Source organism: Papaver somniferum, chromosome 10 (genome assembly GCF_003573695.1).
Source record: "Papaver somniferum cultivar HN1 chromosome 10, ASM357369v1, whole genome shotgun sequence".
Classification (NCBI taxonomy): domain Eukaryota; kingdom Viridiplantae; phylum Streptophyta; class Magnoliopsida; order Ranunculales; family Papaveraceae; genus Papaver; species Papaver somniferum.
In genome coordinates, this window is record NC_039367.1 from 157,336,104 (window position 1) to 157,352,218 (window position 16,115).

The 16,115-nt window shown below is 35.6% G+C and overlaps 1 non-coding gene across 1 annotated transcript; it reads right to left on the reverse strand.

The window, feature by feature from the left end:
- Window positions 1–266: 266 nt before the first annotated feature.
- On the reverse strand, window positions 267–351 carry TRNAY-GUA. The gene is given in 2 exon segments: window positions 267–302; window positions 315–351. It is a non-coding gene; the product is annotated as a tRNA-Tyr (tRNA).
- Window positions 352–16,115: the final 15,764 nt, after the last annotated feature.

Sequence of the window (16,115 nt, forward strand, 5' to 3'; positions counted from 1 at the left end):
CAGCACAATCCTTCTATCCTCTCTAGATGCCAAATTTCTTGTCCACGGGTCTTTGGTAATGAACAAGACAAATACAACTACATGTCTGTTACTGACTTCAAAAAGCAAATACAATTCCCATTTGATAAACCAATTTAACGAACTTAGAAAGCTGGATAATCCTCGTCTCAATACCTGTGGAAAGTGGAAATTAAAAGGTTGAAATGTAGAAAGAAAAACACACATAGCATCAAAAAGCAAATCCCACTAAAAAAAAAGTAAAAACATCCGACCTACCGGATTCGAACCAGTGACCTAAGGATTATCTGCTACAACTACAGTCCTCCGCTCTACCAACTGAGCTAAGGTCGGCTGTGCATATTACCCAAGAAATTAATCCTAAATTCTCTTTGATTGACAAACGGAGAGTAGGGTTTATTTGCAGTTTTCTGTTGGGATACCAACACCAATTAGGATTATGCTTAGTGATTCAGTAAACCTTGTAGTTAAGCTACCATGGGAATATGGGATCCAATTTGCTTATGCTTTCAGTAGGATTTTGTTTTTGTTTATGTTGTCGGTATTTGTTTAGGTTTAGGGAGGTCTTGATATCGTTGCCTATAATTACTCTTCTTCATATACGTTTTAGCTTCCAGCCGATATAACTAAGCTCGCTTATGGGTAGTGCTGCTGGCGATGTTCTTCTGCCCGAAGATGTGTTCTATGAAATTTTTATGTATCTACCAGTTAAACCGTTGTTGCCATTCAAGTCTGTATGTAAATCATGGTATGCATTCATCAAAAGCTCCGATTTCATCAATCGCCATGCAAATATAATAGATATCATATCCAAGTTAGGCACCTTAATCTGCCAATACCACACTCAATCAGTTTTGATAAATGCTTGGAGGTCTTCGAAGATCTTGGTAAGCGGCCATGTTTTAGTAAGGATTCTGATGATTCTCGAGGAATGACGGTAGCTTCTTGTAATGGGATAATCTGCATACATGATGACAAGGCGAAGGATATTGGTATCTGGAACCCTGATACGAGACAATACAGAGTTCTCCCAAAACCGTTAATGGAAATTTATACGAGGATATTGCTGGCTTCAGGTTGGACGTCAAAAACAAGGGATTACAAAGTGCTTCTAGTCATGTCTTTCAAACAACAGGGGTGGACGTACAAATACCCTTTTGATTGTGTTCGTAAAGTTCAAATTTACAGCCTTAATACTGATTCTTGGAGATGGTTAGACGTGGATTTGCCCAACCATTGTCCAAGTGGACCAAGTCTATATAATTATAAGAAGGGAGTATATCTGAATGGCAACTATTTCATCTTAGGCGTGGACTATTCTTACCAAGATGTAGCTCTTGGCTGACCCATTTATTCACTAGGTGATAAACTGGCTTGCACAAGGGATCGTGACTGCGATTTCGTTGAAGTATGGGTTCTGAATGATTACAATACGGAAGGGGAGTGTTGGAATAAACTCTATAGTTTTCTTGCACAAAGTCTATTTGGACCGTTCGCGTTTACAAGGAATGGAGAGTTCGGGTTTCTAATAGAGTCTGGGTTTACAAGGAATCAAGGTATACGATTATACAACTTTGTTAGGGATGAATTCGAGGATCGCGGGTTTGGGGATGTGTTCAATGTTGACCTCTACAAGGAAAGCCTCGTTACAGTCCATGCAAAATTGCAAATGCAGCGTATGGCTATGCACAGGAAGCAGAGATAAAGTATTCTGATTAGAAAATTCCCAAAAAAGAACAAAAAAAAAAATTGTCCGACCTACCGGATTCGAACCAGTGACTTAAGGATTATCTGCTACAACTACAGTCCTCCGCTGTACAACCTGAGCTAAGGTTGGATTTGTTCGTTTCTGACGAACAGAGGTATAATCCCGGTAGAATAGAGAAACGGGTTATCCAAGATTGGTTCTTGATGTTGATCCTGTTTAATACATGTGCAAACTCTGGCTCACTGACAACTCTTTGTAGATTACTTGATCTTGTTTAATACATTTTTGTTCTTGATGTTGCACATTGCTCTTAGATTGGTAAAAGTTTTCAGCTTTCAAAGCTTTTGTGAAGATGTCCGAAATTTGGTCATGACTTGGACAAAAGTTCATGATAGTCTCCTTGTTATGTACCAGCTCAGGAATATAATAATGTTTAATATCAATATGTTTGCTTCTTCCATGTAAAACTGAGATTCTTTGTCATACACAATATTTGTTGAGTTGTTATCATACACAATCTTTGTTGGAATCTCCTGCCAATGATTAAGAAATTCTAACATTCTTCTCAACCATATTGCTTGAGTAGCACAAGAAGCAACAAATATATACATACTCAGCTTCAGTTGTAGATAAAGCAACCACCTGTTGCTTTTTTGATCACCAGCAAAAGAATCCTGAACCCATGTGGAAACCATATCCTAAAGTACTCTTTCTATCTTCAATGTCTTCAGCCCAGAAACTGTCAGTCTAACTAACCAATTCAGATTCTTCGGATAATGTATAAAACATTCCTAAATCTAATGTACCACTGAGATAACGTAATATGTGGATTGTTGCTTACAGATGAGACTGTCGAGGAGATTCCATAAAACGACTAATTACACCAACTTCATACACAATGTCTGGCGTTGTGGTAGTTAGATACCTAAGACTACCAACCAAGCAATTATATAAAGTTGGATCAAGAATCTCCCCTCCTTATTTTAACAACTTCAAACTCCCTTATACTGGTGTTAAAATAGGATTCCAATTACTCATATTAAAGCGTCCTAAGATATCTGATATCCTTTGCATACTTTTTTTGAGACACAAAAATCCCATCAGTTGTCTATAGAACTTCAAGTCCAAGAAAGTAGTACATCAACTCTAACTTAGTCATCTCAAACTACTTGATCATAGCCTCCCTGAATTCATTAATCATATGTATATTGTTAACAGTGAAGATGAGGTCATCCACATGTAAACAAACGATGATAAAATCATCTTCAAGACCAATCCTCACATATAAAGTATGTTCAAATGGAAATTTTTCAAAGCCATTTTCAGTGAAATGCTCATCAATTCTTGTGTAACAGGCTCGCGGTGCTTGCTTCAAGCCATAAAGAGCTTTCTTAATCCTGTATACTTGATCTTATTTCCCTTCCACAACATATCCAGTTGGCTGCTCCACATATGTTAGAGCATTGCTCCGCCGAACTCGTAAGTGCAATCTCAAGCTTGTTTATCAAGTTTAGTTGCCAAAACTATAAGTCTTGATTTCTAAGTCTACTTATAACTAAGTCTCGGATTAGGATAGTAAGTGTAGTTGAGCTTTATACCCACGACATTCATCAAATGAAGACGAAGAATTACACAAGGGAACTTGTGGAACTTCATCAACAAAAGGTATGTGGAGACTTGAACTCATCTACCATTCAAAAGTATATCTATTTTATCTCATATTTGAGACAAAAAGTCGTATTGCTATATAGACTTCAATTATACACATTTTCTATTTCGAGCCGAGTTTATCTCGCTTATATATTTCTCGAAATATGTGTTGGTAAGCTTTCGCTTTAGCCAAGTTCATCTTTACTCGTGACGTAAGTCATGTTGATTATTCCAGTAACTTGAAAATCGCTTTGATGCTAATAGTTTGTGAATAACAATAATTTTAACATCCTCTAAGAATGTTTCAATGATTGAAATGAGAGTTTAGAACAAGTAACCATGTTTGGATATAAACATAGTGTGTTCTCACATTTGTGTAAAAGTCCAAAACCGGGAACCTAAAGTATGCGTACCCATACGCGTACTGTCGGTTGTTGGAAATTCGGGAAAGTATGCGTATGGGAGGAAGTTTCACGTCCGTGAATTTCTGCTGGAGTTTAGAAGTGTGAATTGGTATGTCTATCCGTACGCGTACATGCATAACCAAACTTGGTCCGACTACTTAGGTATGCGTACCCGTTTGCATACTTAAGTAGGTTACTTTCTAAAATCGGTTTCTTCATGAACTAAAAATTTATATAATAATGAATGCATTATTTGCAAACCGTGTCCATAATGTTCATGAATTGATTCGAGTGAATCAAAATCGATTTTGTTGCGATTATGTCGTGTATACTTCTATGAGATCTAAGCAATTGAACAACTCTCAAACTAGTTCATTTGAGTCATTTTAACTACTTATGGTAAAGATTAATCAGGTTGATATGAAAGTGCTCATATGGCTAACCATTGGTTAACTATTGTTGAACCGACTAAGTGTACACGTTTATGTACGGTTACTCAAACCTAAATGAAGGTACATTTCATTTGTGTATAACAAGCTAAGTTCGATCTAACGGTTGAAATATATTAGCTTGAATCTAAACAGGTTTTCATCTAACGATGAATATTAAATGCTCCGTTACCAAGGTAACTTAGATTGCAAACGCTGATCTGAAATCTATATAAAGGAGAACTCTATCAACTGGGAAACCTAATCCCCACACCTCATGTATGATACTAGTTGGATAGCTAGAGTCGATTTTCCTTTAACCTTAGGTTTTTCACGAAAATCTGTAGGTTAACGACTTAAATACTTCATTGGTATTGTGAAGCCAGACCCAACTATTTTCTCTATAGTTGGTGATCTGATCTTGCTGTTTTCTATCGTGATTGAGTACACTCGTAAGATTGGCTTGAGATTTATATCTCCGATAGGCAAGATAAAAAAGTAGTCACATCTTCGTTTTGTGATTCCACAATATCTTTTTTCGTTAATTCATTAAGAATATTGTGAGGTGATTGATAATACTAGGCTGTTCTTCGGGGATATATAAGTCTGGGTTATCAATTTGTTCCTGTTCACCTTGATTTATCAAAAGACGGAACAAAAACTCGTAGGTATATCTGTGGGAGATAGATTTATTTATTCAATAGACTTTTATGTGTGATACAGATTTTTTTATCAAGTATTTGACTTTGGGTCGTAGCACCTCTTAGTTGTGGGTGAGATCAGCTAAGGGAATCAAGTGCGTACTATCCTGCTGGGATCTGAGATGTAAGGAACGCGACTGTTCCTTGATCACTGTGAGGTTGATTAGGGATCAACTACATTTCAGAACTAAGTTAGATTTGTAGTAGGCTTAATACAGTGTGGTGTTCAAATCTAGACTAGGTCCCGGGGTTTTTCTGCATTTGCGGTTCCTCGTCAACAAAACTTCTGGTATCTGTGTAATTTCTTTTTCGCATTATATTTTGTTATATAATTGAAATATCACAGGTTGTGCGTTGAATCGATCAATTGGTAAATCCAACCCTTGGTTGTTGATTGAAATTGATTTATCCTTGAAAATTGGTCTTTGGTATCGTTCAAGTTATTTCTCTTATATTCAATCAGGCTCGCAAATCCTTATTTGTTTGATTGCGGATTGAATTGAGAAATTGAGATATAACTCTTTGATATACTTTTTATTAAGATTGAGTCTGACTGTCTAGTTCATTCTCTTGAAAGTATATTGGAGCTTTTCCATATAGATTGCTAAGCAAAATATTGGGTGACGTTGTTAGACCCCCGCTTTTTCAATTGGTATCAGAGCAGGCAAACACGTTTAAGACCTTATAAGTCTGTGTTTGTAGCGATCTGACTCTATGGACAGTAAAGTCTCTATAAACGCTTCACCAGGATTGAATTCTGATCTTAGAGAAAGTGCTGAAAAAGTTGGATGCACAAATCCGGATGAACTCTGATCTTGTTGTAGAATTTGCAATGTATAAGGATTTGAAGTATGTAAAACTTCCTTCAATGGATTTGAATAACTTCTTTAATTCTTCTCTGAAGAATGGTGACAAGTCAGGTGAACCGAGGTTTAGGTTTTGTGAAACCTGATGGGACTGAGAACTACTCAAACAAGATTAAAGATGTTGGTCCATGTATGTTCTGTGACTCTAACAATCACTTTCAACATACATGTATATCATTCCGGAAAAGTTTAAAGGTTGCGAGTAATCTTCATAAGAAAGCTGAACAATTGTTTACTTCTCTAAAAAGGTGTACAAAACTAACAAGAAATCTTAAACGGGATAGTAATGTTAGTATAGGAGGTTTTGCTTTAAAATCAACATCGCCCTTTCAATTGTTCCTTGATAGTGGATGTAGCCGACATATGACTGGTGATCTCTCGTGGTTTGTAACATCTAGCGACTTTGAAGGAGGTTCGGTAACATTCGGAGATGGGAGGTGTTGCTACATAAGCAAGAAGGGGATGATCAAACTTCTCGGCGTTCCTGAAGTCCATGATGCAGTATACGTTAAAGGTATGACTGCAAACCTTCTTTCTATTAGTAAAATTTGTGACAAAGGCCATAAAGTTTTCTTCAATGTGAATGGATGTGAAATTGTAGACAAAACTGGGAAAGTAATTTTTTCAGGGAACTCGTGGTAAAAATAACTGCTATCTTCTTGATATATAGTTTAGTAACTGTTGCAATTTAACTAAGGTGGAATCTACACATATTTGGCATGAGCATTTTGGTCACATCAATTATCATCTTCTAACTAAGATCATTAACAAAGAACTTGTTAGAGGCGTTCCCAAAATCAATGCAAAGATTGCTGATGTATGTGGTGCCTGTCAAAAGGGTAAACAAACGAAAGTTCTCTATAAATCATCTCGAGATATTCTCACTAAAGCTCCACTTGATTTAATTCATATGGATCTCTTCGGACCTATTCAACAACCTACGGTTGCGGGTAAGAAGTATGCTTTAGATATGGAAGATGATTACCCCAAATTCACTTAGGTAGCATTTCTAACTCATAAGAATGAAACCCTAGATGAATTCAAGATCATTGTTAATAGAATCCAGAATGAACAAGGTCGCAAACTAAAGAAAATTAGAAGCGACCGTGAAATGGAATTCAAGGACACTAAGGTGTTTGAATTTTGTGACAAACTGGGGATTATTCAACAATACTCACCACCCATTACTCCTCAAGCTAATGGAGTTGCAGAAAGAAAGAATAAGAACATTCAGGAAATGGCCAGGGTAATGCTCCATAACAAAAACTTACCTTTAGGTCGTGTTTGGCCCCTTGGAAATGCCTATCCTAGGTTGGGTTATCAAGAAAATACATTTAAATTATGTTTTTCTTGTTCTAATTCTAGTCTAGGATATGAACAACTAAATCTTCCTTGATTTTAGGAAGCTAAAAAAGCAAGGTTATGCTATTCTCCAAAATAGCCAGGATACCAATATCCTTGCTTGGGTTAGACGGTTATAAAGGTAGTTATTTTAATTAATCAAAATATTTTCAATTTTTTTAACTTTATTGTTATGTTTTTATTTTTTCTCCGACAATTTTATCCGTAATACATAATTATTTTATAAAAATACATATTTAAAATATGGAGAGACAAACATAATACATGATAAACCCGTGATGGATATAACGGAAAAACAAACATCATCTTTATTAATACATCTTGAGATAATCCTGCTCAAGTTAGAGAAAAAAATTCCCTAGCTAAGCTTTATGTAGTCAAAGCTCCCAAACACGGCCTTAAGGTTTTGGGGAGAAGCTGTTTTCACAACATGTTATTTTATCAACCGTGTATACCTATGGTCTAAAACCCTAAACACTCCTTATGAGTTGTGGTACGGTAGGAAACCCAACTTATACTATCTCAGAGTGTTCGGAAGTAAGTGTTACATTCTAAAAGATCGAGAATATATAGGGTAATTTGATTCTAAAAGTGATGAAGGTATCTTTCTGGGCTATGCTTCTGATAGTTGTGGTTTTCGAGTTTTTAATCTCAGAACCCAAGTTATGATGGAATCTACTAATGTTATTATTGATGATATTATTAATTTTCATCACGATAATCCTCCTGCTAAATTGCCTCCAATTGAGACAATTGAGAAAGTTAAAGATATCCCAGAATCACTTGAAGTAGTCCCAACTATTACTGATCCTGATATTTTTAGTGACGAGGAGAAGAAAATTGATCAGGCTACTCCTGTTGAACAAGAATGTGTCCCTCCATGACACATCTGGGTTCAACGGAATCATGATCCCAATAGCATTATTGGAGGAAGAGATTCTACCACTAAGACAAGAGGACAACTTCAAAATGTTTGCAATTTTGGTTGTTATCTTTCACAAGTAGAACCGAGAAATACTGACGAAGCGCTTAGCAATCCCTTTTGGGTGAATGCAATGCATGAAGATTTAAATCAATTTCAAAGACAAGATGTATGGGAACTTGTACCTTATCCCTCCAATATCAATACTGTTGGTACCAAATGGATATTCAAGAATAAGTCTGATGAATTTGGTACAATTATCAGAAATAAATCCATACTTGTCTCTCAAGGATATTCAAAGATTGAGGGGATCGACTTTGACGAAACCTTTGCTCATGTGGCACGCCTTGAGTCCATTCGGATGTTATTAGCTCATGCTTGTTTTCTTAAGGTTAAACTGTTTCAAATGGACATAAAATACGCATTCCAAAACGGAAATTTAAAGGAAGAAGTCTATGTCGGTCAACCTAAGGGTTTTGAAAATCCTGATTTCCCAGATCATGTCCTTAAACTTAAAAAAGAATTTTATGGGTTAAAACAAGCACCTCGTGCCTGGTTCGAAAAACTAACTACTTTTCTCCTTGGGAAAGGTTTTTCGAGAGGTGGAGCTGATAAAGCCTTGTTTACCAAATGGAGTGGGAAAGATGTTGTCATTTCTCAAGTCTATGTGGATGATATCATCTATGTTTCAACTTCTGAGAAACTTGCAATAGATTTTCAAGTCTCTCTTGGCAAAGAATTTGAAATGAGCAATGTTGGTAAATTAAAATTTTTTTTAGGATTACAAATTCAGCAACATAAGGATGGAATTTATCTCAAGAAAAATATGATAAGTATCTTGTCTCAAGGTTCGATATGGATAAGTCAACTCCAAATCTGACACCTATGTCCACCACTGATAAACTATGTAGAGACGAGAAAGGAGTAAATGTGGATCAAAAATTTTATCGATCTATCATTGGTAGCTTTTTATATCTTACAACCACTAGACCTGATATTACATTTAGTGTTGGTTGTTGTGGTAGATTTCAGGCTAATCCAAAGGAATCTCATTTAACATCTACGCAGAGGATCATACGATATATTCCACATACTAGCGGGTATGGCATATCCTACACTTTTGATACTAACACTGATCTTACTTCCTATTCAGATGCAGATTGGGAAGGATATGTTGAAGACAGAAAAAAATACTTCAGGGGATTTTACTATGTTGGGTTGAATCTCGTGGCTTGGCACATCAAGAAACAAAACTCACAATCCTTGTAAACATGCGAAGCAGAATACATTGCTGCAGGTTCATGTTGTACTCAACTTCTATGGATGAAACAAATTTTTGTTGATTATGGAATTGACAATGGAATAATGAAGATCTTTTGCGATAACTCAAGTGCGATTCAGATCATTGCGAATCTTGTTGAGCACTCAAGAACTAAGCACATTGATATAAGGTATCATTTTATTAGAGATCTCTATGAAAAATTTATCATCAATATGGAATTTGTTCCTTCAGAACAACAATTGGCTGATATCCTCACCAAACCTTTAGATACTGCTACTTTTCAACACTTACGGCAGTCGATAGGTGTTGTTTTGGTTCATTAGTTCTCTAGCCTTTTTCTACTGGACTCATCTATATCCTTTTGGCAATCATGGATTCAAATGCCAGTGAAGTGTTGTTCCAATTTCATATTTGTTTCTACGTAGATAACAATTCTGTTCCGTATCAAAGTTTTCGCTGAAATCCTTATTTTCTTGTGAAAGTAAGGTCGCTCTTGTTGTTCTTTCGGGAATAACATTTTAATGGGGGAGAGTTCTTAGTTGAACTTATGCTTAATTGATAAATCTTTGTGGGGAGTGCGGCTGTGGACTATTATAGGGGTTATCTTGTATTTTTATAAACTCCTTAATGAATGCATTTAGTTTCAGCTATATGATTGCATCTAAAAAAGTTGATATGTGTTTATATTTTGGTCATGAAGTATCTCTATGGAAATTTCATTAGGATCCCACTAGTTTTCGTACCTTTGCCAATTTTATTGACAAAAATGGGGAGAATAATGTGTAGTTCACACTAAAAATACATATGGTTTTCAGATCATTATGTAAGGGGGAGTGGTTTTCATGTGAGATGAAGTATTGATTAAGGGGGAGTGATACATATCACCATAGAATTGTTGTCAAAGTTATGATACAATTGAACTTTGACGTTGTGAAATAATACTATGATACTGTATAACAATGACTGAGAGCTATTGTTTTCTCATTGTTATAGCTACGGATCTTCAACAACGATGATGCTGAGTTGAACACATTTAGAATCATTGGAGTACTTGGAAGTGACGAAGATTTCGAGTAATGTTGAAGAACCAAGGAGATCAAGCATTTGGATGAGAAGGTAAAAGTTTATTTATTTTGTATTCATATGTATTGATAGTTTTATCACTAAAATTAACAAAGGGGGAGATTGTTAGAGCATTGCTCGGTCGAACTCGCAAGCGTTGTTATCTCAAGCTTGTTTGTCAAGTTTAGTTGCCAAAACTATAAGTCTTGATTTCTAGTTTACTTTTAGCTAAGTCTCGGATTAGGATAATAAGTGTAGTTGAGCTTTAGACTCCACGTCGTTCATCGAATGAAGACGAAGAACTACTCACGGGAACTTGTGGAAATTCATCAACAAAAGGTATGTGGATACTTGAACTTATCTATCACTCAAAAGTCTATCTACTCTATCTCCTATTTGAGACAAAAAATTCGTATTGCTATTTAGACTTCAATTATACACATTTGCTATTTCGACTCGAGTTTATCTAGCTTATCTATTTCTCGAAATATGTGTTGGTAAGCTTTCGCTTTAGCCAAGTTCATCTATACTCATGATGAAAGTCATGATGATTATTTCAATAACTTGAAAATCGCTTTGATGCTAATAGTTTGTGAATAACAACTATTTTAACATCCTCTAAGAAAGTTTCAATGATTGAAATGAGAGTTTAGAACAAGTAACCATGTTTGGATATAAACATAGTGTGTTCTCACATTTGTGTAAAATTCTAAAACCAGGAACCTAAAGTATGTGTACCCGTACGCGTACCGACGATTGTTGGAAATCCGGGTAAGTATGCGTACCCGTACGCATACTAGAGGAGGTTTCACGTCCATGAATTTATGCTGTTTTTTGGAAGTGTGAATTGGTATGCGTACCCGTACGCGTACAGGCGTAACCAAAATCGATCCGGCAACTTAGGTATGCGTACGCGTTTGCATACTTAAGTAGGTTACTTTCTAAAATCGGTTTGTTCTTGAACTAAAAATTTATATAATAAGGAATGCAATCTTTGCAAACCATGTCCATAATTTTCATGAATTGATTCGAGTGAATCAAAATCGGTTTTGCTTCGATCGTGTCTTGTATACTTCTATGAAATGTAAGCAATTGAACAACTCTCAAACTAGTTCATTTGAGTCATTTGAACTAGTTATGGTAAAGTTGAATCATGTTGATATGAAAGTGCTCATATGGATAACCATTGGTTACTATTGTTGAACCGAGTAAGTGTAAACGTTTAGGTACGGTTACTCAAACCTAAATGAAGGTACATTTCATTTGTGTATAACAAGCTAAGTTCGATCTAACTTTTGAAAGATATTAGCTTGAATCTAATCAGGTTTTCGTCTAACGGTGAATATTGAATGCTTTGTTACCAAGGTAAATTAGATTGCAAACCTTGATCTGAAATCTATATAAAGGAGAACTCTAACAACTGGGAAACCTAATCCACATACCTCACGTGTGATACTAGTTGCATAGCTAGAGTCGATTCTCCTTTAATCTTAGGCTTTTCACAAAACCCTGTAGGTTAACGAATTAAAGATTTCATTGGGATTGTGAAGCCAGACCCAACTATTTTTTTCTGTAGTTGCATGATTTGATCTTACTGTTTTCTATCGTGATTGAGTACAATCGTAAGATTGGCTTGAGATTTATATCTTTGATAGGCAAGATAGAAATGTAGCCACAAACATCTTCGTCTCATCGTTTGTGATTCCATAATATCTTATTTCATTAATCGATTAAGATTATTGTGAGGTGATTGATAATACTAGGTTGTTCTTCGGGAATACAAGTCTGGGTTATCAATTGGTTCCTGTTCACCTTGATTTATCAAAAAACGGAACAAAAACTCGTAGGTATAATTGTGGGAGACAGATTTATCCATTCAATATACTTTTCTGTGTGCTACAGATTTGGTTATAAAGTTTTTGACTTTGGGTCGTAGAAACTCTTAGTTGTGGGTGAGATCAGCTAAGGGAAACAAGTGCATAATATCCCGTTGGGATCAGAGACGTAAGGAACGTGATTGTACCTTGATCAGTGTGAAATTGATTAGGGCTCAACTACATTCCAGACCGAAGTTATCTTTGTAGTAGGATAGTGTCTGTGGCGGCTTAATACACTATGGTGTTCAAATGTGGACTAGGTCCTGGGGTTTTTCTGCATTTGCGGTTTCCTTGTTAACAAAACTTCTGGGGTCTGTGTTATTTCTTTTCCGCATTATATTTTGTTATATAATTGAAATATCTCAGGTTGTGCGTTGAATCGATCAATTGGTAAATCCAACCTTTGGTTGTTGATTGAAATTGATTGATCCTTGAACATTGATTTGGTACCGTTCAAGTTATTTCTCTTGTATTCAATCAGGCTCGCAAATCCTTATTTGTTTGATTGCGGATTGAATTGAGAAATTGAGATATAACTCTGTGATATACTTTTTATTAAGATTGATTCTGACTGTCTAGTTGGTTCTCTTAAAAGTATATTGGAGTTAGTCCATACAGATTGCTAAGAGAAATATTGGGTGAGGTTGTTAGACCCCCGCTTTTTCAACATATACCTCTTCCTATGGTATACCAATTAAAAACGCAGATTTTCTGTCTATTTGATAGATATTCCACTTATTTGCCACCAATCTTGCAAATACTTACAGTATCATGTCTGGCTACAAGTGCAAATACTTCAAAGTAATATATACCTGGCTTTTTGATAGACACATTTTTGTGTCTAAATTGTACTCAATGTCTCTATTGTTAGTGCTCGATTTTTGTACTAATTTTGATGCTTTGTGTGTTTGTAGGTGTTTTTGGAGAAATACACTTATGTGGAAAAAGTTGCTCAAAAAGTGTTATTTGGACTACCTGAGAAAAAGTACTAAAGGAACCCTCAATTTGGATAAGGGGCACCTCAGTTGGGCACCTTCTATTCGCACCCCCAGTTTGGTTAGGGGGACACCATCTTCAACATTTCAAAAAGTCGTTTTGGCGGGAAAATTTTATTCTCAACTGTGTAACTTTCGATCGATTCTTAAAGGGATTAAACTTAATGGGTAGTTGTGATATGTCATAACAAAGCTAGTATGGGTGTTTGTTTCGATCAAATTTGTCTGGATAACTTGGTTTAATCCAAACAGGGAGTTGGAGGAAAAACATGAGCTTACACGAGTTGTGGTGAATCTAAACGTGTACTGCACGTGTTTGGAAGCCTTAATCAACACTTTTGAACGTGAAGAAGATTTATAAGGAATATAATCCAGCTGCAGATGCGTAAAAATCAAAATCATTGATAAAAAAAGAAACAAAATATCCCGAGTAAAAGAAGATTATTTGGGATTAATGGAGGAGATTCAACGCGTGTTTTTTCTTTAAATAGATTCCCTGGGAGTCCTAGAGAGGGTTTCGAGAGTCTGGGGGGCTGAGGAGAGCCAGAGAAGAAGAAATTCGAGTTTTCCCAAACTCGGTTTCTGCTGTTGCTGTTGTTGCACCAAGAACACGAAGAACATAAGACCCACACGGAGCAGTCTTATTTTGCTACAGTGTCAGCGACTGTCGCCTGACAGTCTTATTTGTTACAGCAACTGTGGCAGGACAATCTTATTTGCCGAGGGTCGTAGTTCTCTGGTTTGTAACAAATATAATTGTTACAAACCCGGTTTTGAATTATTTCTCCCTTTTCATCATTTGCAAACACCCTTTGAGCAATAATAATGATTTTTGAGCGTGTTTCCAACATGATGAGCGGCTAATTCTCCAACAACCAAGGCAATGAGGAAGTTATTTACGCATGAATAATTGGTAACTATTTTATTTTCTCTAATATTTAATTATAATTCACTCAATCACTGCTTTTGCAGAGTTTTAAATTGTTTGCGTAATTTTCCTAATCAGTTGTGATTCAATTAGATAGGTTATACTTTGTTTAGATAATCTATGCTTAAGGGATACAATTGATGTTTGAGAATTTGCTTGATTATTAGTGAGTTAAGATATAAAGGACTTAAAAGATAATTAGTGTTATAGATTATTTACCATCATTAATTCATGTGTAATAGTGGAATCAATGTCTTGGTTGTTTTTTCATACCTCTCGCGCACTTTGTTAATATTTTTATATATAATTTTATTAAATCTTTAAATTTAATCTTCACAAGTCCGAGAGTTTGAACCTCATTACTACAACATCATTCAAAAATATTAATCACTTTTGTTTGTAGCCATTTGCCACCAATCTTGCCTTGAGACGATCCGCTTCACCATTGGGTCTATATTTTGTTTTAAAAACCCATTTGACCCCAATTTCCTTCTTATCCTTAGGAAGTATAGTGAGCTCCCAAGTGTTGTTCTTATCTATTGCATGAATACATCATTCATTGCTTGTATCCAACCTTGAGTTTGTGAAGCTTCATCAAAAGTTACAGGGTCACAATTTCCAAAGAGTGCAAAGTTGACCAACTCGTCATCAATATCATCACTATCTTTTTTGAGAATTCATTCCTGTAAGCGTGATGGTAAGATGCGATTACGTGTTGGACGAGATAATCTCTCTAGTTGTGGTGTTTGATTATTATCAGCAACAGAAGTGGTAGATTGTGTTGGTGCAGGTAACACAATAGTAATATCTTCTTGTATATTTGTTTCTTGATTCTCAACCATAATAGTCTTTGTTGGTGATACAACTTTTTCATTCCAGTCCCATTGACTCTCCTCATCAAAAATTACATCACGGCTCAGAATGATCTTTCTTGTTTCAGGATTAAATAACTTATATCCTTTTCTTGCACTACTATTTCCAACAAATATGCACTTTTCACTTTTATCATCAAGTTTCGTTCAAATCTGGTCTGGAATGTGTGGATATACTATGCATCTAAAAACTTTCAGATGTCGAATACTTGGCTTTCTTCCAATGCACTTTTCTTCTGGAGTTTTTCCCAATAAACTATTAGTTGGACACCTATTTTAGTATATACACTGCATTGGAAACTTCTTCACCCCAAAATTATTTTCGCAAATTCTTAGCTCTTCTCGTAGTTCTAACCATTTCCATAATGGTTTTATTTTTCTTTCTGCCATACCATTTTGTTGTGGTGTGTACCTTACTGTTACTTGATTCTTAAATCCATTCTTCTTCATAAACTTATCAACAATAATATACTCAGTGCCCCTATATTTTTGTAACACTTTGATTTGCTTTCCAACTTTTTTTTCAACATAATCTTTAAATTTCTTGAATGTCTCAAGAGCATCATTCTTTTGCTTCAACAAGAAAACCCAACCTTTTCTACTAAAATCATAAATAAAAGTGATAAAGTACATGTTACCACCCTGAGATATTTCTTTTATCAGTCCACATAAATCAGAGTGAACCACTCCTAAAAGTTCTTCAGATCTTACGGATTTCCCAACAGGAAAAGGATGTCGATGCTATTTTCCAAAAATACAATCTTCCCACTTGTGTTTAGGAAGATTAATTCTTGGCAAACCTGAAACCATCTCCTTCTTTTCAAGTAACTGCAAGCTTTCAAAATTTACATGTCCCATCCTCTTATGACATAACCTAGTATCATCATACATAGAGGAACTGTATCATTATTATTCCCGATATCTGATATTTAGAGGAAACAAACGATTTTTGGTCATGTGTACCTTTGAAATGTGCCTCTTTCTTCTATCATGAATTATACAGATACCTTCTTTAATGTGCATCGCATATCCTCTTTCAG